The 23,098-nt window shown below is 57.4% G+C and overlaps 1 protein-coding gene and 1 long non-coding RNA gene across 9 annotated transcripts in view; one reads left to right on the top strand and one right to left on the bottom strand.

Moving 5' to 3' along the window:
- Nucleotides 1-2,408: 2,408 nt before the first annotated feature.
- Nucleotides 2,409-13,149, bottom strand: LOC147825552 (uncharacterized). 6 transcript variants are annotated; one of them, XR_015440281.1, is made up of 4 exons: nt 11,247-11,360; nt 9,738-9,787; nt 6,624-9,282; nt 2,409-5,274 (listed from the first exon to the last, which is right to left on the bottom strand). It is a non-coding gene; the product is annotated as an uncharacterized LOC147825552 (long non-coding RNA). The 6 variants fall into 6 exon arrangements; XR_015440282.1 differs by having other exon boundaries at nt 2,409-7,655; nt 8,366-9,282; XR_015440278.1 differs by lacking the exon at nt 11,247-11,360 and adding an exon at nt 12,918-13,149 and having other exon boundaries at nt 2,409-9,282.
- The window catches only part of Zmiz1 (zinc finger MIZ-type containing 1), a 191,988-nt gene continuing 180,302 nt past the window's right edge, over nt 11,413-23,098 (top strand). For all 3 annotated transcript variants that reach the window (XM_004846386.4, XM_004846387.4, XM_004846383.4), the window contains exon 1: nt 11,413-11,551. The gene's annotated coding sequence lies outside the window, so the exon portion shown is untranslated. The remainder of the gene's footprint in view (nt 11,552-23,098) is intronic.

The raw sequence follows: 23,098 nt of genomic DNA, 5'->3' as shown, positions 1-23,098 counted from the left end.
TTGGCATCGTAAGTCCTCAGTAAATTGATCTAAAAAAAATGCTGAACAAGCCGGGCAGGGTGGTGCACACCTATAATCCCAGCACACATGAGGCTGAGGCAGGAGGATCTCTACTAGTTCAAAGTCAGCCTGGGCTACATGATGAGTTCAAGACCAACCCTAAACTATGTACAGGGACTCTGTGTCAAAAAAAAAAAAAAAACACCCTAAAGAACAAAAAGGAAAGAAAGGAAGGAAGGAAGGAAAAGAAAAAAGAAAGAAAAGAAGAGAAAAGAAAAGAGAAGAGAAGAAAAGAAAAGAAAAGAAAAGAAAAGAAAAGAAAAGAAAAGAAAAGCAAAGAAAAGAAAAGCAAAGAAAAGAAAAGCAAAGAAAAGATCACAGAACACTCTGTGGAAACAGGACAGGACTGGAGGCTGTAAGACCTGAGCCCTAGGCCTGGCTCCACTAGCCCTGGCCAGAGGTTCCAGAGTCCCTTCAAGGGGCCTCACTGGGCTCTGCAAGATTGGGAAACAGAGCCCCCCAGGAGAGGGGAGGAGAAGGGAGAGGAGAGAGAATGCCCAGCCAGTAACCAAGGCTATAATCCCCCAGACCCCTCCCCAGGGACAAAACCCCAATCTGCTGCATTCGGGTATCTGCCTGGGGCCCTCACCCAGGGTAGCCCTAATCTCAGACCATGCTCAGTGCTGGCTGAGCTCAGAGTTAGGGGCCAGGCTAGGGGATTGTGGATCAAAGGCAGAGGAAATTAGCATCATAGTGAGCCCGGAGGGGGAGAGAAGCCTGGATTAATTCACTCTCCCCTTCCTGCTGCCCCTTCAAAGCCTAGGGAGCCAGCCTGGGTTGGGGGAAGGGTCACCTTCCATCCCTAAACCCCAGCCACACACCTGAGGCCCAGTTTTTACTGGAGGAGGCAGGGCGAGGTGCAATGATTTGGGTGGGACCTGCTGGGAATATTGGAGCCTCCATGCAGGGCTGGTGAAGCCCCTGGCTCAAATGACTAAGGCTGGAGACAGCTGGGCTTGTGTGGCATCTGCAGAGGCTGGAGCCTGGGCACTGGGCTACGGGGGTGTACTGGGAGCCCACAGCTCATGCAGTGTCATTTTGGATACACAAGAGCATAAGCACAGGTGCGCGCGCGCGCGCGCGCGCGCGCGCGCGTGTGTGTGTGAGTGTGTGTGAGTGTGTGTGTGTGTGTGTGTGTGTGTGTGTGTGTGTGTGTGTATGACTTCGGGCACTGGACACAGCCTAGGGTTGAAGTGTGTCGATGAGTGTGGGAGAAGTCACAGCAACCATGGCACACGAACAGGGCTCTCCAAGGACATGGCTGCACTGAAAGGATGACAGAGGTCCAGGGTTAAGCCCAGGGCAGAAGGCAGAGTTGCTGGACTGCCCAGGACAGTACTGGGAAAACAGCCTGTGGTGCTGGAAGTCAGGGGGCCAGCCTGGCACTCACTGGCCAGAGCCCTCCAAGTGTGCCCAGGGCTGCTGTGAACCCCACTGTGAGCACCTCATCTCAGATGAGGAAACTGAGGCTCCTCCCGCCCCACGGAGCACCTGCCACCCCACCTCCTGCCCCACAAACCTCTCATGCCCGTTTCATCCTTCAGCTGCCTCTTCATGCCAGATGTGCAGAAAAGGAAACTGAGGCTCAGAAGAATGGAGGGGTGTGACCAACAGAACTGAATTCAGGAACCTAAGACTAGGAAATCTCAGAGCAGCTTAGGGAGCGGACCCAGAGCAGCCTAGCCAGATCTCAGCCTTTCTGGGTCTACACTAGCTTCCAGAGCCCCTGAACGGGTCCCCTCACCCAGCCGTCGGTCACAGACTGTACAACCAGAAGCCCCTCCCCCAGGGCCCAGCCTCTGCTCTGTGCCACCCACCAGAGGGTGTGACCATGCACTGGCTACCCTGACACCTTAATGACCCCCGTGTGTCCTGCCCACCTCAACACCTTTGCTCAGGCTACTCCCTCTGCCCTGTCCACCCTGCTCCAAGTCCTCATTCATCAAGGCCCACCCCAAATGGCACCTCTTCCCACAAATGGCCTCTCTGTCCTCTGCCCCCAGGGACCCAGAGACACTGTGCTCTTCGGTACAAATCACTTCACCTTTGGGGAGGTCCTGAAGGCAGAACAGGGGTCTCCTGCATCTCCCTGCCCCTACCCCTTGGGTCAGGGCAAGGAACAGGACTGCCAAGATGTCATGCACTCTACCACTCCACAAGCCACCAAGAACCCTTATAGCACGGCAACATGGCATGGAGCCCAACAGCCAAGGCTGTGGGGCCAGTTTTCCTGGATTCAAACCTCAGCTCTTCCACACTGTCATTTATCAATGGACATAACACTATAGCTCCAATTTTTGCAAGGCTGAAATGGGTTAGCCTATGTAAGTTCTGAGAACAACACTCCCTGCACAGCACAGCCATATACTTTTGTCACTATTAACATTACAGAAGACTACAAAGAGGCAATCTGTCCCCAAAAGGAGGGCAGTCCACATGGGAACAGGAAAAGGAATTTACATTTCTAGTCAAATTTAATGGCCAAAATCATCTTGAAAGGAGTTATCAGCAGTCCCACTTCACAGATAAGGAAACTGAGGCTTGCAAAGTTGGTATGAGCTCCCTGCAGGGCTGGGATGCTGGGGCCAGGTCATTCGGCTCCAAAGTCCAAGCTCTTTCAACAAGCCAGTGCTGCCTCTCTGTCTGGCAGGGAGATAAGGCGTGTACACAAATAGCTGTAATCCAAGGTAGAACGTGATAAGTGACAAAGCCAGTGATAAGCTCCGGAGGCAGGGCCTGTAGCTGCAGGAAGGGAAGGGGTACAGGTCAGGTCAGGCTTGGGGAGGGGTGGCTTCTGATTCCAGCCTGGAAGGTACAGGCAGGGAGGCAGGGGGCTGGGAGCCGAGATTTGGTCCCTGTTGCCATAGTATCTATAGTGTCGCAGAAGCCAACAAGTACTTAGGAGAGAAGCAGAAGAAAAGAGGAAAGGCGGTAGAAAGGCCGAGCAGGAGGGTGGGTCTCCCCAGTGTCCACTGGCCCCAGGACCACCACCCCCATCCCCCTCCCCGTCACAAGGAGATCTCCAAAGGCCTTCAGAGGTCAATCTCCCTTCAGACCCGAGTGCCTGACCAATCAGGTGTCACGCTTGATATCAGCAGGAACTTTCCAGCAAGTAAAGCTGGATGAGACTTCTCTGTAGGCCGGGGCATTGGTGGGTTGTAGCCTGCTTGGACCAGCTCCTAAGAGCTGACTCAATTTTTCAGAAAGTGTGAGGTTGATGTTAGACTGGCCGCTTGAAATGGGGCTGTGGTGGGAGTGTTTACACGATGGAAATGAGCAAATACTACAAACCAGGTTTTCCCCCCTTTGGAGAGCCAGATGTTAAACATTTACCAGCACACCACTGTGCAGAGAGCTCTGCAGTGTGTGGGGGCAGTGAGTGCCCCATCTCCGGAAGTGGACAAGCAATACCCGTCACTTCCAAGGAGCACTGAGGCTAAGGGGTTCCTACTTAGTGAGAGGCTCAGGTCAGGGGACTCAGAAGCCCCTTTCTGGCTCCAAGTGCCTACGAAAAGTTGGGTTTCAGAAAACACCAAATCAGAGTAATTATTCATGTCAGGAAATCATTAACCACTTGACCCAGAAGGTGGGAGTTGGGCAGGAACCCCAGAAAACATATGGGGAGGCACTGGCATACAGATTTCAGAGGTGGGAAACCTTGTTCGATGTCACATGGCCAGTTAGGGGCAACACTGGGACCAGAGCCCTATCTCCTGCCCTTTGGCCCTGGGCTTTGCTAGGATGCTGGCTACGCGGTGGGAGGGGAGGTCTTTCCACACAAGGTCTGTTTCAGTGTCTGTCTCCAACACCTAACACAGGTGTGGGGCAGCATGAACCAGATCTACTGCTTCACAGTTGGACACCCAGTGCCGAGGTTCGGGCCCAGCACACAGCTAGTGTTTAATAAATATTTGTTGATTGAATCAATGAATCAGTGTCTGAGATTTTTGTCTTCTGGTAGCATCCCAGTGCTGAGAATGCCATGTTCTGAGGTCATTGCCACCTGCATCCCCATTCCTTAGTGGCATGGAATCAAGAGACCAGGGTTCAAATGACAACTCTGTCCAGTGCCCATGTGACCTTAGCCAGAGTGCTAGGCCTTTTGAAGCCCAAAGTGAGCTATGCAATCTGCAAATCTGCATCCTCCTGAGGCTGCTGTGGCATTCACATGTGACATGAAGTACTTTTTTTTTTTTATACTGTCTGAAGTGTTTTGCCCATAGGAGGGAGGAGAGAGCTTAGAAAGCTGTCTGTGGTGGCCAGCCTGACTCAAGGGTTCCTGGTGGACACCAGCCAGTGGGCAGGATGTGGCTCCCTTAGGGCTGTCTGGAGAAATCTGGATCAGACCAGCTCACGCCTTGGGAAGCTGGGCTCCATGGGTAGACAGAGTTCCCAGAGGGCAGGATGCAATAAGATGGCATGGGAGCCAGGCATGGTGGCATAGGCCTGTAATCCCAGCATTTGGCAGGCGGAGGCAGGAGGATTACCATGAGTTCGAGTCCAGCCTGGGCTATGTAGTGAGTTCAAGGCCAACCTGAACTACAAAGTGAGACACTGTCTAAAAAACCAAAACCAAAAGAAAGACGGCATAGGAGACTTTGGGGAACACTTTTCTTCTAAGATCACAGGCAGAGAATAAACTGGGCAACTTTTAAACCACTTTTGTCTCTGGGTGACTTTAAAGTACTGTACTTTCACCTCTGTAGAACTAGCTGTTCATCATGCCCACAGACCCCACTGTGATGGCCTCCATGTGTGAGTGAAAGGCTGGCACCCAGCACAGGGTGGAACATCGTCCTAGGTCCATCTTGGAAGCAAAGCAGGGTCTCCCCTATGGCTCCATGGAGAAGGCACTCGTGCAACTTCCCCAGACAGGCACTGCAGTCCTCATCTGGTAGGGTAGGCACTAGGCTGGCAGGGAAGGAGCCTAGCTCATTTCAGGCAATGGGTGGGTGAGGAAGGAAAACATGGTAGGGCAGTGGTGGGACCTGGATTTACCCAAGTTTGTGAGGTTAATGGGAGATTATTTACACTGGGGCCAAGAAGACAGGTGAAGGGTGTCCATTGAGGGGCTGTAGCGGACAGCAGAATAGAAAGGGCCTGTGTCAGCAGCCAGGCCCCTGGGCAGCAGGCTCCTGCTCCATTTTCTTCCTGCGGGGTTTTGGTTGGCACCAGCTGTAGCTGGGAACAAGGCCTGGATTTCTTTCTTCTTCTCTATTTTAATTGGGGGGGGGGAGCAAGTCACTCATTGAACAGTTCAGCATCCTGGAGGCATCTGGGACCCAATGTCCTTGAAAAAAGCAGTCAGAGGGGCCCCACAGCTGGCTACAAGGTACAGGAAAGCACATCAATCAGCCTGGGAGCCCTGGTTCCAGCCCCACTCTAGCTCTGAGACTATGGCCAGGTCCCTGCCCCACTCTGGTCTGTTTCCCCACAGCCTCCACAAGAGCTGGACACCCAACACAATGTCGACACTTCTTCCCTGCTCTTACAGTGGCATTTGATGGGGACAGTCTTTTTGGGGGGCCTGGGAGTCTACCCTCGTGTGCTCCTGTACCTACCGCACTTGACCGTCTACCAGCCCCTCAGGTGCCGTACTGATGACAGGATGGAGCTGTGGGTCATTCTGTACCCTGCAGCCCACGCTGAGGTATCACACTGGGCAAGTGAAACTCCCCATGGCTCAATTTTCTTAGCTGTAAAATGGGGCAGTTAATACTAGCCCACAGCTCAGATGAGAATCAGAGGAACTCAAATGGTTGAGCTACTCAGGGCCTGGCACATGGTAAGAACTTAACAAGTTATTGCATGGTCAGCTGGGCAGTAGGCAGGGCCAGCAGCACCCTGGGTCAGGAAGAGGCAAGCAGCATGTCTGGCCACAACACCAGGATAGGCTCCTGGGCAGGTGGCTGCCTCCCGAGGCAGGAAGGAATGTGCACAGAATGCTAGCTAGCAATTCTGAAAGCCACCCAGCATGGCAATGGGACAAGGTCAGGGCAAGGGAGCACCAGCCCTGAGGCCAGCAGCCTGTAGGTTGGGGCAAGATCAAGGGGCAGGAGGTGCTGTCTTCCGCTTGCTGCCCCAGCCTGCTGTGCTATGGTGCTCTGGGCATGGCTCCCAGGGGCAGAGGAGAGGGTGCTGCCTGAGGATACAGGGCTTTCAGGCAGCAACAGCACTGCCCAGCTGCAAGGCTGTGGGAAAGCTATCACCTCCCTTTAGAACTGTTTAGTCACCCATACAAGTGCTATCGTGTGGGTCAGAGGATGAGAAGTGAGAAGGTTAGGATTGCTACTTCTTCAGCCCTAGGTGTTCCCCAGTCCTGGGCAGGTCCCCCTGTGCCTATCAGTTTCCTGCCCCTAACCCATTGAAGGCGCCCCTAAGAGAGTGCTCCCCAAAGCAGTGCCCCCAAACCCTAATGTAGACTATAGGTCAGTCCAAGGGCGAAAGGCTCACAGGACAATCAGAGGCCCAAGTGCCATTAGGGAGTTCTATACAGTCCACCCTAGGTACCCAAAGTTTTGAACCTGGTAGAGAGGGAAACAGGCACAGGGAGGCTGTAATACCATATGTAGGTCAGGAGTGGCAGGCTGGGCACTGAGGTATCCCCATGCTGAAGCAGGCTCTCAGTCTCCTCTCCGGGTCTCCCTGGAGGGGGCGGGGCAGGGGCTGAGCTGGATGTGGAGCCAGGAGCAGGAAGAGCAGAGCTCCACGGTGAGAGTGAGACACTGACCCAGGAGAAGGGTCCTGAAGAGTCAAGGCCAAGTGCTGGATGCAGAGAAGGGAGGGGCAATCTGACTGGAGCAGACACGGAGGCACAACAGGGAGCCCAGCAAGCAGGGACACAGCTGCTCTCTGCTGTACTCAACCACCCACCTCCAGGAGGCCCAGGCTCAGAGCTAGGGAAGGCCCGGTGCTTCCTTCCTCCACCAAGGGGTGAAGGCTAAATGCATTCACCATCACATTACTGCCATGAGAAGGGCCCCCAACTTCCCTGGCAGATGGGTGAAGGTCTTTACCCTAAAGTATCTGCAGGCCACCTCATTGCTAACATAGCTAGCAATGAGATGAGGGCAAAACTTCACTTTCTACCCCCAGGAACAGCCATACTCAGATCCCAATGCTGGTGTCACCCACCCAGCAGCTTTGAGAATGCCAGCAGGTTGTGGAGCCTCTGCTCATCTTCCTGCAGCCGCAGTGACACCTGGCTTGTGGCACGGATGGAAAAAGAGAAGGTTTCCACGGTGCCTGGCTCACAGTCAGCATTCCATACACGTGACTTTCCTCCCGCCTCCCCAGGACCGATTCAGATGTTTCCTGGCTCCCATGGGGGGCGGGTTGAGGAGTAAGAGTGGGGACAGAGAAGGCAGTCCTCAGAGAGGAGGAACTGTCCCCACACGCACCTGTCCCCATACCCCAGCCCACCAAGTGCCTTGCAGATGGCCACACTCACTGCACCCTGCATAGGTCCTCTGTGTGCCCAGGGCCTGAAGCCTCTCACTGACCTGTGGCTTCTGGCCTCCTGAGACCTGGGTCTTGCTCTCCGTCTGGCCTCTTTGTTCTGATGATGGCTCCCAGGGAGGGGAAATGAATAGCACCTGAGTCCGAGGCGAAGGAGGGTCCAAGCCAGGCCCTGTATCAGCACCCGAGGGCTGCGCCCATGCAGCCTGTGCTCCCATAGTGGGTCCTGAAGCTGCCTCTGGACAAGTGATGCATGGCCAGCCCTGGCAGAACGGGGTACATCTGCCACGTCCCAGGGCTGGGACATGATGGTAAGTTCATCTCTGCCTCACCCCAGACCTCCTGGATAAGAGAAGCTGAGGCAGAGAGACTGGGGCCTCAGGATACATAGGCCTCAGAAAGACTTATCACTGCCAGTGTGACCTTGCCCTTAAGCTAACAAAGGCTCAGAGAGGGAAAGCCAGTTGTTTGGGGCCACACAGAGTCCATGGATACAGATGTGGAGCTGGGTTAGGGCCAGCAGGAAACTGTTAACAAGGGCCTGAATTTGCATCAGGACCCAGCGCGGGCTTGTTAGATACACAATTTGACTGCCATAAGCTACTGCCCAAGATGCCCTGCCCCACAGTCCTCAGCAAACAGTAGGCACTGAGTAGGTCACAGTGTCATCCAAGACCCCAGAGGGAATCTGACCTGCCCTCTGATCTCCCTGGAAGATGTCAGAGATAGCAGGGTCCTCTAAGAGCAAGGACTGGGGCCCAGGGTCCCCAGGAGGCCTGAGTGGGGTTTCTCAGACTTGCAGCTCATCTGTCTTGCACATCTAGGGAGGGCTGGCCTTATCCCTTACCACTCGCTCTGGGCTGGTTCCTGCTTGGCTCCTGCTTGGTTCCTGCAGTCACTTCCTGGTTCCCAGGTATAAATACTGGCCAGAAGCTTCTGGACAGGAGCTTTTGAACATGAATGGTCATCCTGAGGTTATCTGCATCCCCCCACCTCCTAGGGATAGCCAGCTCTGGGTACTCAGTGAGGGATTTGGACAGAAGGCTGAGAGGGCCAGGTGTCCTGACCCGGTGTCATCAAGGCAACAGGAACTGGCCCAGTTGCTGGCTGTGGCTGGTTTCTTGCATTCCAAGTCCTTAAATGCTTGGAAAACTCCACTATGGGATTTTAGTCCTGGGCGTGGGGGTGGCTTTCTGCTCATTGCAATGCTGTAGGATGCTGTGGTGGGTGAGCTGTAGGTTTAGCCAACAGGCAGCAAGCTGAATTCCCACTTTCCAAAGCAGGCCTTCAAGGATTTCTCAGGCAGCCCTCAACCCACCTGTGAACTTGGGCCACCCACAGGCTGAGAAGCAGGGACTCCCTCCCACAGGAATTTGCTGGGATGGTGCCTCTGGGTGTCCCTAAAGGTCAGGAAGTGATTGCAAATCACCCACCCTCCCCAGATACTCAGCTGCCACCTGTGGGTGGGTGGGTGGGGGAAGCAGCAGCAGTAACAGTCCTTGTGACAGGTCGGAAGGCTGAGGAGGCAGGAAAGGAGCACCTTCCCCAGTGCCCAGTGGCAGGAGAAGGCAGGGTTTCCCCTGGGAAAATCAAACAGGTTCCGCACGGCACACGGACACATCAAGTCCCGGGGACCCGAGCTGCAGGCTCCAAGCCTTCAGGAATTCCAGGCTGAGTTCATCGGCTGTCAGACTACCAGAGCCTTGGGAATGAATTCATGTTGCCTCCTCTCTCCCGGCGGTAGAAGGAGTGATCTCTCCAGCCCTGAAGGAGTTCAAGCCGAGGTCAGAGCTGCCCTCTGAAGGATGTTCTAAAATAGGGGTCTGTGCTGGCGGGAGTACTCCAGCCTTCCACTCCCCCACTCCCTCCGTTGGCTCCGGGCGCACTCAGATCACCGCCCACGAGGCCCCCGCAGCCCGCGAGTCTGCGTGGCACGTCGGCGCTCCCATGCGGACCTCGTCAATCAGGCAGCAGCCAGGACTTCTTCCGCCCGCCCGGCCCCTAGGGAGACCCCCGCCCGTGCTGCCTCCCGGTGCCCACCCCTAGCGGTGTCATTGTTCTCTGACGTCACGCAGCGGCCCCGCCCCTCGCCCCCCACCTTTCCTCCCCACCTCCGGCTCCCGGCGCCTGCGACCCTGCAGCCTCAGACGCCCCGGCGGTGCAGGGCTCCCCCCGCGGCCTGGCCCAGGCTGCGCCCCCTTGCGCTCTCCCCAACTTGCCTTTGTTATTCCAGCTCCCTTCCTCGCCTCGCCTCCGACACCGCGGCAGCCTGCAAAACGCGGAGCGCGGAACCACTGCCACACCTGGATTTCGAAGCGGGCTCCGGGCCCAAATTCCCCCTCCTGTCTTCCCCCGAGGGGAACGCGTGCGTGTGCGCGTGTATGTGTGTCCAACCCGGGGACTGATGATGCTGCGGAATGGGGGTGTCTCTAACAAGGGGGGGGGGGTGCCCCGTGGAAGCGGTGTGGAAGAGAAAGTGTATGAGGGGCGCGTGTTTGTGTGTGTACGTGAACGTGAGATTTCGTGCACAGGAAGTGTTTAGGTTTTTGAGTGTACGTGGGGTTGTGTGCAGCGATGTTTGCAAGTGTGTGCGCAGCTACGTGTCTGAGTGTGCTCACTGTGACTGAGCGCGGGCGTATTTGTGAGGGGAACTGTGTGTTCGAGGAGTAGCATGTTTGCAGAGCTGAGGGTGGGCGCAAATGTGGGTGCCGTTTGTGTAGGAGTTTCTGTGCGTGTGGCAGTGGAGTGCAAGCTCTAAGACGCTTTCGGGGGCGGGCTGCGAGGGGAACCCCGGGAGTGGGCGCGCCCAGCTGCTCCTCGTGAGAGCCTCGGCTCCCTGCCACCCACCCCTTCGGCCGTGCCCAGGCGTCGGTGGAGGTCGGGGCCGGATCTGCCGCCCCCGCCTCGCCGGCGCGCACGACGCCTCAGGCGCTGCCCGCTAGGCCTCGGGGAAGCCAAGCGTCCGGGACGGAGCCAGGTGCCTGGACTCTCCGGGCGCGCCGCACCCCGCTCCTCCTAGCCGTCGGGGGAGCGCGCACCAGCCTCCCTCGTCTCCGCTCTTGGTAGTGATCCTCTTCCCAGTCCCCAGCCCCCGGACGTTAGGAACTACCCCAAAGTCTCCTCCAGGGAAGGGTGGGAGATCTGGTTAGCAACTCGCTTGCGCCAGTTCGGGTACCTGACAGCGCCCGCAGCCCGGGGTGCACTACAGGAGTGGGGCGTGCTAGTGCGCGCGCAGGGGTGGGGGTGCGCCCGGCGAGTCGGTGACTTTGGTGTCCTCCCCAAAGCGATCCCTTTCTGGGCTCAAAATTTCTCCCTTTTCCAAACTTAGAGGGCGGGGGGGGGGGCGTGCGCGAGCAGAAGAGGGAAGGGAGAGAACCAGGCGGCGAGTGGACCAGCGGCGTGGGAGGGGGGTGTGACGCGGAGCCGTCAGTGCCAAGAGAGGAAAAGCTTGGAGAGCGCTGGCCCAAGGGAGTAAGGAAGAAAGCGAGGAAAAGGGAGACCAGGAGAGGTGAAAAGGAAGGGAAAGAAGGAGCTGGCGAGAGCGCAGAGAGCGCGAGCCAAGGCGAGAGGAGGAGAGCGCTGGCGGCGGTTCGGCGCTCCGCTCCGGTGATACTCCGTGCCGGCTTTTGCGTGCGGCCGGCGGCGCGGGGCCCTTTGGAAATAGAATAGCCAATGTAATCTGACACTTCAACTTGCTCGGCTCCGGGCGAGTTGATTCACTTACTCACCCCCTAACGCCGAGTTCCTTTTCACTGTCTGTGGACATTAAAAAAGCAGGCGGCTGCGGCGGGCGCCCGGGAGAGCTAGCAGCCGGGCGGCGGGCGGGCGGGCGAGCAACGTTCGGCGGCCAGGCGGGCTAGCAGCGCCGGCGCAGCGCGTTGACTCCGGCCCCGGCCGGCACGGAGCGGGGGCCGGGCTGAGCCGAGCCAAGCTGCGCGATCCCGGCGCCTTCGCCGCTCTCCTCCCGGCCCCAGCCGGCCCTCGCCGGCAGCGGCGCGTCCTCCAGCGGCGGCAGCGGTGCTCGCAGCGCCGGGTAAGTTTGGGGACAGAGCTAGGAGCCTGTTAGCCCCGAGGCTTTTTCCGCTCCCCGCGGGTTCTGGGGTGCGAACGTGGGGTGCTGAGCGCTGGGGCTTTTCCTTTCAAGGATCCTTCGGGGTGGGCGGGTGGCCCGTAGCGCTGCTCGCTGCACTCCTCGAGGCGGCCGGGGGCGGAGGCCCGGACTGCATCCTGGCGAGTGCCGGGCTGCGCGGAGCCGGCTCGGGCTGCGCGCGGGAGCCGGGGCTCCGGGCGTGTGGGGCGCGAGTGCGGTAGGCAGTGCGCGCGCGGACCGAGCCCGCCTCCAGCCCTCGCTCGGAACCCCGGGGGCCGGGCCGGACCGGGCTCCGGAGGAGGGAGTAAGGAAGGCCGGGGAAGGACCGCCTCGGACTCCTTCGCCTCCTTTGGGGAAATGTGAAGTTGTGTTCCTGTGTGCGTACTGGAACCTCTGGGGAAGGCGCGGGATTTCGGGGGTGGCGAGAGATGGTGGTGTTAAGTTGTGCCTCTGAATTTCTAGAGAAAACACACACTCTTGTAAATGGGAGGTGGGGGCGCGGTTAAGTTGTTTGTGTGGGAATCGCCCCGGGAAACGAGGCGCGCCTTGCGGAGCCGGGAGCGCCAAGGGGTGTGTGGAGGTGGAGGAGCTTCGAGTGAGGCTTTTGGAAACCCGAGGGGCTTTCGGGCCCACGCCTGATTGGGGCTGCCCCAGCCGGGAGAACCCAGAGGGAAGATGTGCGCGCGTGTGTGTGTGTGTGTGTGTGTGTGTGTGTGTGTGCGCGTGTGCGCGCCCGCGCGCGGTGCAAATACGAAAGTAATTTCCCCGTGTTCTTTCTTCCTCTGTCTCCGGCGGCGGTGGCCCCCGGGGAGTGGGAGGCTGGCCCCGGGGCGGAGGTTGTGGGGCCAGGCCGGGGCTGGAGCTGGGGTCGTGGATGGGGCGGGCTCTGGAAGCTTGTTTCACATTCCTGGCGTCTGCGTTGGGGAGAAAACAGTGGGGAGCGCGGCCTCGGCTTCTGGGGCGCAGTCAGCGGGCGCGCGTCGCCCCCTCGCCGGGGACATCTGTCCAGGAAGCCGACCGGGCAGAGAGAGGGTGCGGTGCAGAAGGCGGCCTCCCCGCCCCGGGGCGGTGGGGGCGCGGGCGAGGGGCGGCCGCCTTCCCGGCCATTGTGCGCCAGCAGATTTTCACGGGAGACTGCCCCGGAGCCGCCGGAGAAGGCCGGGAGCCGGCCTCAGCCCGGGGTTTAAAAGACACTCCAGGAATGTAAACAACCCGGGCGGGAGGGCGGACGCAAGGGAGCCGGGGCAGCCGGCTGGGCCCCCCACCCCTCCCCGGGGGACAGCCCCGTGGCAAGGCCGCCCTGCCCTACCTCTCTACCTGTCGCAAACTTTTCCCTTCCCGGCCTTCCTGTTCCACCTCGCCCTTCCAGCTGGGCGCAGAGCGAATACATGAGGACCGGGCCCCAGGGCTTCGGGCACCCGGCGCTGATCAGCGAGGCCTGGCGGCCGGGTCCCTGCTTGGGTGCCGGGAGCCGAGGCTGCTCTGCCTGGGAGCCTCAGCTTCCTGGGCAGGCAGTGCCCGAGTAACTGGGGCTCTGAGCCTGCCCGCCTCGCTCTCCCCTCCCTCCCCTCTCCCTCCCGCCGCTGCTTCCCCCGCTCTCCCCCTTCCCCTCTCCCCTGACTGCTTTTCCAATGCCCTGACATGAGGGAGGAAGATTTAACTTGGCAGTCCAAACAAATGTTCTCTCTGAGGTCCTCCAAGAAGCTGGCGGCCGGGCTGGCGGGGTGAGGGCAGCCCTCGGCCAGCCGGTCCCTCTTCTCTGCTCTTCCTGGGTCTTTTGGAGCCCCCTGGACGAACAACCAGGACTCAGGGGAGTGGAGCCCACCTCTGGAGATTTGAAAGGGCAGTGGGCAGCGCGGAAGCCCTGGCGAGGCGCTGCACAGAGCTGGGAGCTGAGCTGCCTCGGTGCCAAGGGTTTTCTGAAGGGTTTCTTGAGCAACAGTTTGCCTCCCTGCTGCAACCTGGGAACCAGGCCTGGTAGACCAGAGGGTTAACTAGTGCAGTCTCCTCCGACGACGACGCTGTGGGTATGAGGACCGGCTGGTTACACAGGGCAGGGCAGGAGGCCAGAAGCTGTTCCAGAGGTGCCTGGGTTTGCTTATTATTGTTTTTGTGAAGGAACAGATAAAGGGGCAAGCGGAGGTGCTGGAGAACCGGGCTGCTTTGCTACTGCTGAATTACAGCTTGCCTCCTCCAGCGTTCGCCTGGGATCAGGAGGGGAAAAGTTGCTTGTGGGCACTCTGAGAAGTTTAGATGAGGGAACAAACCCCTGGCTTTTTCAGTCCCCAAGGCTTTTTGAGGAGGGTCCCAGCTAGGAAGAGTTCCTGGCCCCTTGAGTCCGGGCTGCAGCCTGTGCTCGGAGGGTCTGTGAACACCGGGAGTCGTGCTGACCTTTCCCTCCTCAAGTTGAGGATGTTGAAACACCAGAATGAAACAAAAGACACATTGAAAGCCCTATCTGCCACGGAGCACGTGTGGCTTTGGGGTGGAGGGGACTCTCAGAGAGAGAGAGAGAGAGAGAGAGAGAGAGAGAGAGAGAGAGAGCTGGTGTTTTCTTCCAAGTTTTATGATTTCGGTTGGGTCCCCCCCGCCCCGCCCCGTAGCACAGAGGCATCTCCTTGTCCAGAGGAGTCAGGAGGTTATGAAGTGCTGTTCTCACATGTAAGTCTCAAAAGCTGACACTCAGGTGGGCTTGTTGGTGGCAGTGGCTGCAGGGAGGAGGTAGAGAGGCTCTAGGGTTCGGGCTGGGGTTTTGAGGCTCACGGAGTGGAGAGAAATGGTTGGACCTGTGAATAAACAGCCCTGTCTATGCAGAAAAGAGTTGCTGGCTTCTTCATGGGAGACAAAATGTCCCTTTTCCCTCCTAAGGAAAGGGGGAAGACCCAGGAGAAAAGTGAAGAAAGGCCTAGGAATGAGGTTTTGGCTTCTGATCAAACATACACACACACACACACACACACACACACACACTTTCCTAGCTGCAACAGGAACACTGCATTTTCTCCATCCCTGGCCCCCGTAGAGATGACCCAGCACAAGGACAGGTGTCCATGAGTTGACTCATGCTAGAAAACTGCAGGTAGAAGGACCCAGCTGAGAAGCCTGCAAACTTCACTTTTCCCCTCGATTGCCTGGGTGGATAAGGAAGGCAGACACTGGGCCACCAGGAGACCTTCCTAGGAACCCACGGATACTGAGTTTTCTGGTCTTGGCCAGCGCCCAGTGATTGTCTGTGACCCAGTCTCAGGGTAAGATGTTGCTGTAAAACATTCGGGCACCAACAAGTTAATTTTGGGAAGCTCTCGTCATGGAACCAGGAAGTAAGGGCTGCTAGGTGGAGCCAGGTCCTTGCAGTTTCATTCATAACTCTGCTCCCGTGGGCCCTGGCCTGGCTCCTATCGCCACTGCATCTCTATGAGGTTCCTGGGTTTTGTGTCGACAACAAAGGCCAGGCTGCCGAAATTACCCGGGATGCTGCTGCAGCCTTGCCTGGTAACTGCCCTGACCTCTCTGCAGGACACAGTGGCCTCTGCCTGCGCCCTCTGAAGGGGGGGGGGGCTACTCTTTGTCCTCAAGAGCCCAGAGGCCAGAGAGAGCAGCCTGCTTGGTCTCTAAGCTCCAGCAGGGAGACTGGGGCAGGGCTCTGCCCTCAAGGATGGAAGGAGACAGAACACCAAGGCCACCAGACCCGGAAACAGGCCCTAGGCCAGTCACCAACTCATCCTGTGATAACCAGATCTTCCCTTTATGGAGATGGTGGGGAAGAAAAGGTGGCAGGAGGCTGAAGCTTGCCGGCTGCCATGGGCCAGCCAGTTTACTCTGTTCGACCTCAGTTTTCTGATCTGTAGAATGGGTTCAAGGGTGGAATGCTCACCATCCCATTTAGCTGCTGGGCAGATGAAGCAGATTGGACATGGGCCCCCTGAAGGCTTAGCAGGCTCTGGTGCAGAGTGGATAGAGCACAAAGGGGCTGGATTAGGGATGCTAGAAGCATGTTCTAAAAGTGGCCTGCCTATCTGTGTTGATCTCCCTGGCTATCCAGCATGGTCGGCTTGCATGCCCCCTGTGAGGGTGCTCGCTGCTTCTGTGCTGCCTTCAGTGCACAGTTGTGAGTGTTAGCACGCTTTGCCATTTGGAAAGCCAGACCTTCTGGCCCTCAGTCTGGACTTGAGGTTGGGGGGGGGGCTTTCGGACCACAGACTCATTATTTTCTGAATGATCATGCGTTCATGACTAGTGTCTACACTGACATGGGGAAGGGGACACTTCCAAACGGCTGCTTCCGGGCCTTATTGGGAAGAGTGAGGGTCTCCCTGAGGGTTTCACTGTCATCTGCCTTTGGGTGGCAGGTCTGCTTCTTGTTGCTTCCTTTGAAGCTGGAATGACAGGTCTGGGGCCCCATAGTTCCTATTCCTTAGGAGCTGACATCTAGCAAGGGCAAGATCAGCCCAAATAAATAATTCACCACCAGCTGGCCGCCTGCCAGGGGCATGTGAGGACAGGAATAAGCAGAGCCCCTCTCCCTGGTGGCACTCGGTGGCTGTAGATGTATTTTTCATATTTGTTTAGCCTTGATAACAACAGTGTGAGCTCGCCACTGCTTGGAATTACCCCATTGAACAGAGAAGAAAACGGAGTTTCAGAGAGGTCAAAAGGCTTGAGGCAAAGCCAGGACTCAATTCCTGCCATGGTCTGCCAAGCAAGAACCCCACCTAAGCTGGGGCTCAAGTGCAGAAGCCAGTGTTGACCCCAGGAATAGGAGCCCGGGGACAGGAGGCTAAGGAGGTGCTGTTCTCGGGAAAGGTTGCAGGTGGGCCATACCCATCCACCGCGCCCTCATCAGGCAGCTTGGTGTCCCTTTGCTTGAGGCACAGTGTCTTCCAGCTGGAGCTTGCTTGGAGCCTCACATGCTCCCCTGCCTGCCCCAGGCACAGGTATGCATTGGGCTTCTGTGTATTGGGTTCATCCTGGGCCCGGGTCTTAGAGCAGGACACAGAGGTGTTTCCAGCCCCTGGTCCCCAGACAGGTCAAGAGTCCCCTGGGGCTGCTGTGGCTTCTGTAGCTAAAGAGGGTAACTTAGACTCCCTTCCTCTGGCTGAGTCAGTCCCCAGGCTATATGGGGTGGCTGCCCTGTGGACCCTTAGGTTCCATCTGCCCCCTTGGCCTGTGTCCCTGTGCCTGGTATTCTGAAGCTCAGTTGAGTGCTGCTCCAGGTCAAGGTGCAGTTGATGTGATACAGGGCAGTGGGCAGCCAGGCAGGCATACCTGTGCCCAGCATACCTGTGTAGGTAATGAGTGTAGCCCGAGAGGACCCTGGGGTGCCCTTCCCATCAGGCCCAGCTGCTGGGGTTACTGCAGGATTGTGCTGGGGGAGGCTGGGGTGTCTGAGCTAATCAGATTTCTTAGATTTCAACGCTCCCCTAATCCTGTTAGCCCGGCTGTAATTGTAACCACTTCAAGGTTTTGGCCGTGGAGGGCTATTGAGGACAGACGGTGTGGGGACTCAGCTCTGTCCCAGCCCTACCCTGAGATAGAGGCTGGGGACCAGAATTGCCTTCCTAGTGCTCAGGGTGGAGGGCTCAGGAGGGTAAACGTGTGTTTTTCCACAGCATCTCGGCAGTCAGAGGAGATGTGGCTCAGGCCCATCGAGGTACCAGTGGGAAGACTGAGGCCCACAGAGGTTTGACAGCCCTGATAGCTGGCAGTGGCAGATTGTCAGGGACTGGTGGCCTGATTTGTGATCTTTGTTAGTGGAGACTGCAGGGCAGGCCTGGAATTCCCAGGGGTTGGTGAACCATCCAGAGATGTCTACTCCTAGGGACAGGGATTGAGGGGCCTCGTGTATCCTCTGGCCTGTGCCCCAGTTGGCAGCTGCTTGTCCTCCCTCCCATCCCCTAGGTGTATGCACTGGTGCCTGTACACACACACACACACACACACCCGCGCGCGCACCCTGTCTTTCCCAGACACCTGTCCAGTTCATTGCACACCAGGACATGGCCAAGCTGCCCCGTGGGGGAGGGTGTCAAACACGATCGCTCTGTACTTTCAGTGGCTCTTTCTTCCTGAAGTCTTCTTGGTATCTGGCCTGAATGCACACTGCACCCACTCTCCGTCCTCTCTCCTCCCTGGCTCCATTCCCATTCCCCCACCCTGCACCACCCACAGGGTTGAACCCCTGCCCAGCACCCTGTGCTGTCCTCCAAGCTCGGGTGCAGCAGGCTGAGTCGTTGGAAGCTGCCGTGTTCTTCGGAGCCTCCCTGGCGCTGGGCTTTGAACTCCTAAGCAAGGAGATTAGGGGGACCGATTGGGTTACCTGCTCTGGCCTTCTCTTTTCTAGCCCAGGAAACTGAAGCTTGGAAGGCAGCAGGAGGCTTCATCCGAGGTCAGCAGTGAATGGGTTACAGAGCCAGGCCTAGAACCCAGTCTCTCCCGGCCCAGGTGCTCATTAAACATTTATTGAGCATCTACTGTTGGCTAGGCCCAGCCCCCTTCACCACTTTTCGGAGCACATAAATAAATGCTCTTCCTGGCCTGACCTGGGAGCCCCGCTGAACTGGAGAGGGAGGGGTTTGCTTCTGAGCACCAGATAGGAATTTTCAGGGGTGTCTCCTGCAGCATGGGGAGGGCAGGGTGCTCCTGGGTGGCATGAGAGCCCCAGCCCTGCCGTGGGCATCTTCGAAGGTGGGTTGCATTGCAGGGGTAGCCAAGCCCACAGAATCATTCCAGGGAGGACACAGGATGTCCTACTGGGGAGAATGAGTGGCTTGCCCACCTACCCCAGCCCTCATGTGCTGGCTTTGTCCCTTGCAGGGCTAATAGGGTTGGCTCATTCCTGCTGTCACTTCCTCTGTGATGGCAGGCAGGGCGGGAACCTTCTTTCTCCACCCTGGGAGTCACCTGTGCCAGGCCCAGGTGAGAGCTCAAGAGGGAGGAGATGCCAGGGCCTGGACCTTGCCCTGCCTGCAGGGCCCCTGCCCCACTCTTACCCCTGCCCATGGTGGACCTTGACCACAGCTGGCAAGCTGCACACAGAGCTGCCAGCAACCTGGGCTTGGAAACCTCTGGAGGAGAGTCCCCAAGTTTTCTCCTGGCCATGCAAGTGGGAAGTGCCTTTGAGAGTCTCCCCACCCTTCCAGTTCAAATGTGGGGGAACCCCAAGCCCAGAGAGATACAGGGACGGTCCCGCAAGTCAAACAGTGAGACAGTGTTCTGCAGGGCGTGTCTGCCTGTGGTCACTGGGCTGTGGGGCCAGAGATGTCCTGCTATTATTTGCTTGTTTCAAACATCTTACCCAAGGACTGCCATCAGTGTCACGAAAGCCAGGGTCCCTTGGGGAATGCACTTGTTTCCACCCTTCTCCATGGGCTTGGGGTCAGCTCTCAGTCCCATCCTTTGTGAGCTCTGGGACTCTCTGGACAAGTTATGTTTTACTTCTCTGATCTTAGCCTTCACACCTGTTAAAGACTTAGTAATTCTATAGCAGCCAGTAACAGATTGTCTTCCCCTTAGGTTTAGAAGACAGTGTGCGAGGTGCACAGCAGTAGTAAGTGCTCAGGCCTTGGTTCCTGTCACATAATCGCTCCTCAAATGCAAAATTATGCTGAGGATGCCAGTGGGACCTTCTTGGAAGTCCCTAGCTAAATGTTCTGGCCTTGTGGCTGGGCCCAGTGATAGTTGACCTGCTCAGAGCCCCCTCTCCAGGAATCTCTCATGTGGGGAAGGCCAGGGCCATGTCCACACCTACAGAAATCCTCTCTGGAGCCCCTTTCCTGGCTCTTCCGCCTAACTTCTACCTTGTTCCAGCCTGTAGAGCTCTGTCACTTTAGCTGGCCTCTTTTTCTTTCCTTTTTTTTCATTACCAGACCACAAATCTGTTTGTGGTTGGGCAGTCCTGAAAGCAAGGCCAGCTGGGCAAAGGGCTAGGACCTCTGCTTTGTCCCTTGAGATGGGCCTCAAGGACTCACCAGCCATCCGAATGGAAGGGCCTGTACCCCCATGCCACCTTTGACCTGGCGTTTACCTGAGAGGTGGTCCACGGCTTTCTTCAGCTCCTTAAATCCAAGTGGGCACCAGAAGGCAGTGTCAGAACTGTGGCCTGAATCCAAGGGCCTATTGTTCCAGGCCTGTGAGTGTGGTAGCATGGCTGTGTGGCCACCTTCTTTCTCCTGCCCATAGACCCTTCCAGTCCAGCTCAGTGTGTGACCTCTTTTGCCAAGAAGGCATTGTTCTTACAACTCTGCTTCTAATCCAACTTTCACTGGTGAGAAACTGAGGGTCGGGGGCAGAGGGGACTCAACCAAGTTCACCGACACCTCTGGGCAATCCGTCTGGCATAAGGGCTGGGGTGGCCAGGAGACAAAGGGTGAATGGCAGGCAGGTGTGGCCTCCTGGGCAAGCTGACTTCACTTTGAAACCGTCCCTTCCTGCCCTCTGAGATGCAGCAAGAGTCAGGGTTCAGTGTCCCCAGAAAGGCTGGGCATGAAGGTGACAGAGGGAAGTCCCCACCCACTCCCTTTTCCAGGAAGGCCGGCAGAGCTGGTTTAGCCTCTCTGTGGGGTCAGGAGGCCAGCTTCAGTGGTGTTGGCCACATTGCCAGGGTTCATGTTGAGTGCTGGGGAACCCTGGCATCACAGAACGGAGCACCCTCAGTCTTCAGGAGGCCTGGCTGCTATGGCTTGGGGTGTCCTGCTGGCCCATAGGAAGAGCTGTGGCCCTGATCTGTGACCGTGGATGAGCCATGTCACCTCCCTGGTGCACAGGCCCAGTCCTTGTGTCTGGGTTCTGAGATGTGGGTTTTGTGGCTGGCAGGGAGTGAGTTGAGGGGACCCCCTCACCATGGAGCTCCGAGGCTCCAGCATGGCCTTGTCCCTCTGCTCCTGGATAAGAACAAGAAGCTCTGGTGTGATTTGCTGTTCCGTGTTTGCTGATGGGGCTGTGAAACTGTGAGTTGAGTGTCCATTTCTGTCCTGCTTGACACCCAGATTTCTGCTTGTGCATCTGAGGAACTGGTCCCTTTAGGGAAGAGCAGCAGGCCTGCTTTCAGTGTGAAATCCTCATGGGCCCCCAAATTCTCAGGCCTCCCTCATAGCCAGCTCCCAAGAGGTGCCTGGGCCCTGTGATCCGCCCCACCCAGGGGTCCCACATGCTTCCATTTCCTAGATTCCTGGGATCTGGGATTCTCAAAACCACAAGGGACCTTTTTAGCCATCTCCACTGATGCCTGTCAGATGGATAACTTATGGCCTGTGTGCAGCATTCTCCCATTGGCTGCACCCCAGAGACTGGCTGCTGCTTGCCTCCCAGCAGCTCTTCCCTGCAGCAGGTTCCAGGTTGTGTCGAGCCCAGAAGGACGCTTGTACCCTGTGTGTATCTCAGGACCATGGAGAAATGGTGAACTTAGTTCTCAGGAACTCCCTCTGGAGGGATCATGTCCCCGAGACTTCTCTCCAGGGGAGCTCAGGCTGGAGTAGGCAGAGTGGGTTCCCTGGAGGTGGTGGCTTTTCTTATTTCCCCTGAGCCTCTTTGTTTACCTTCTCTGCCTCTAGTAAGAGCCTGGGCAGCTTGGAGCTGTCAGGCCTAGCTTGGGTCACGAGATGTGGAAGTTAGCTGGGAGGGAGGCCCTGCCAGCATCCCTGAGGCCCGAGGGGAAGAAAGTGGCCTGGCATCTGCTGATCAGCAGGGTCACATGTGCCAGTGGTTCAAGACGGTGGACCATCTTCCTGGCTTCTCCCCAGCACGAACTGGAGCCCTGCAGGGAGGTGGCCAGTTGGGGTGGCGGTGGGGGCTGTGATTAGCACTTCCTGCTCATTCTGCCTCCCCCAGCCCCTGGCTGAACCCAGCTCACTGTGCCAGGGCATGTCTTGGAGTGTCCTCAGGCTGCAGACCCTGGGTGCTCTGCAAGGAGCCTGCATTTGGAATCTGCACTGACTTCTGCTGTGACATCACTTGGGGCTATTGGGAGAGTGATGGGAGGGCTCGCCTGTAGCATGCTATCCAGTGTCACATGCTGTCTGGTGTCACTGTCAGATCGAGGAGGTAGTGTCTTATTACCACGCACAATGATGATGATATCAGCGCAGACAGACCATGGAGATTGTCCAGGCCAACCCCTCACTCAGCTGCTGAGTCTGACCCCAGAGGGGACAAGTCCCTTGCAGAGTGGAACTGAAACCCAGGATTCCAGCCATCTGCTCAGGGCTCAGCCTCTGCCTTGTCACTGCAGAACCCTTGCTGGAGTGAGGCACAGGGAGAGGTCCCCCTGCAGCTATCAGGGTGGTGCTGGCTTCTCCTGGAACCTGTGGTCCTCATCTCCTTTAGCGCCTCTGCTGTGCCTCTGCTCCCCAGAGCCCCTGGGCCTGGGTCAGGTGGGTGTCTGCCCGGTCTCTGGGGACAGCTGGCTCCGCAGCAGGGCATGTCCCCTCATTTTGCTGACTCATACAGAGCTGCCCTGGACTTTGCCGACTGTCACTTTGAGTAGACAGAAGGTCCGCAGGAGCCCACAGGACACCCCTTGCCAAGTGTCTGGCCCCACTGACCACAAGTGGTTGCCTTGGGCTGGACCAATGCTTGAATCTGTGGCTGTCATTGTGTCCCTGGTGTGATCCGTCCCAGGACCCAAAGAGCCAAGTTGCCCAGACCATTGGCAGCTTTTGTCATTCCTGTTTTCCAGACATGAGGATTGAGATCCAGAGAAGGAAGGAGCCCCACATAGAGCTTGCAGAATGCTAAGTCCTCTACCATTATGGGCTGGCCGCCCTCTACTTTCACTTAGCTCCCCGAGGGTGTCCTTGGCTGCCCAGGGCCAAGTGCACATCAAAAGAGGGACCGTGTGCCTCCCAGGTACCTCCTCCCTCAGGCCAGGTCCTGCTTCCCTTTGAGGCCTGGGGAGTTGGGCACAGGGGCCAGCGCATGCTTGCTTCCTGCTAAGGATCTGCATGGACCAGCTGTCCATGAGTCCCAAGCCGCATGCTCTGCTCCTGAGGAGATGAGTGCCTGGGATCCCTTCCCCTTTCACCAGGAAAGATGAGTCCATTTATTCATCCACTGATGAACACCTGCTATGTACCTGGCCCTGAGGATACAGTGGGGAACTTGACAGAGACCCGGCTCACGTTCAAGTAGTGAGAGAGACAGCAAGTCAACAACATAATGTTGTCATGAGTTATGATAAGTGCCTGGAGAAAAATAAGCCAGGACAAGGCGATATGGAGAGGTGAGAAGTGGGAATTTAGATGGTATAGTCAGGGAAGGCTTCTCCAAAGAAGATACCCCAGGGAGGCAGGGGGTGAACTGTCAGCAGGCAGCCAGAGGGGACAGCACATGCAGAGGCCCCATGCAGGACATTCAGGGCACACTGTAGGACAAGGAGAAGTCATGCATGGCTGGATGGAGCCAGGGAAGATGGGAGATAGAAGTGGAAGTCAGCAAAGTGACCCAGGACCAGGTCAGAGAGGGCCTCACTGAGCACAGAAAAGGCTCCTGACTTCA

The sequence above is a fragment of the Heterocephalus glaber genome, unplaced genomic scaffold (genome assembly GCF_053883595.1).
Source record: "Heterocephalus glaber isolate CG9 unplaced genomic scaffold, H.glaber_assembly_v1.0 deba00001497, whole genome shotgun sequence".
Classification (NCBI taxonomy): domain Eukaryota; kingdom Metazoa; phylum Chordata; class Mammalia; order Rodentia; family Bathyergidae; genus Heterocephalus; species Heterocephalus glaber.
This window is presented reverse-complemented; position numbering and strand designations above follow the sequence as displayed.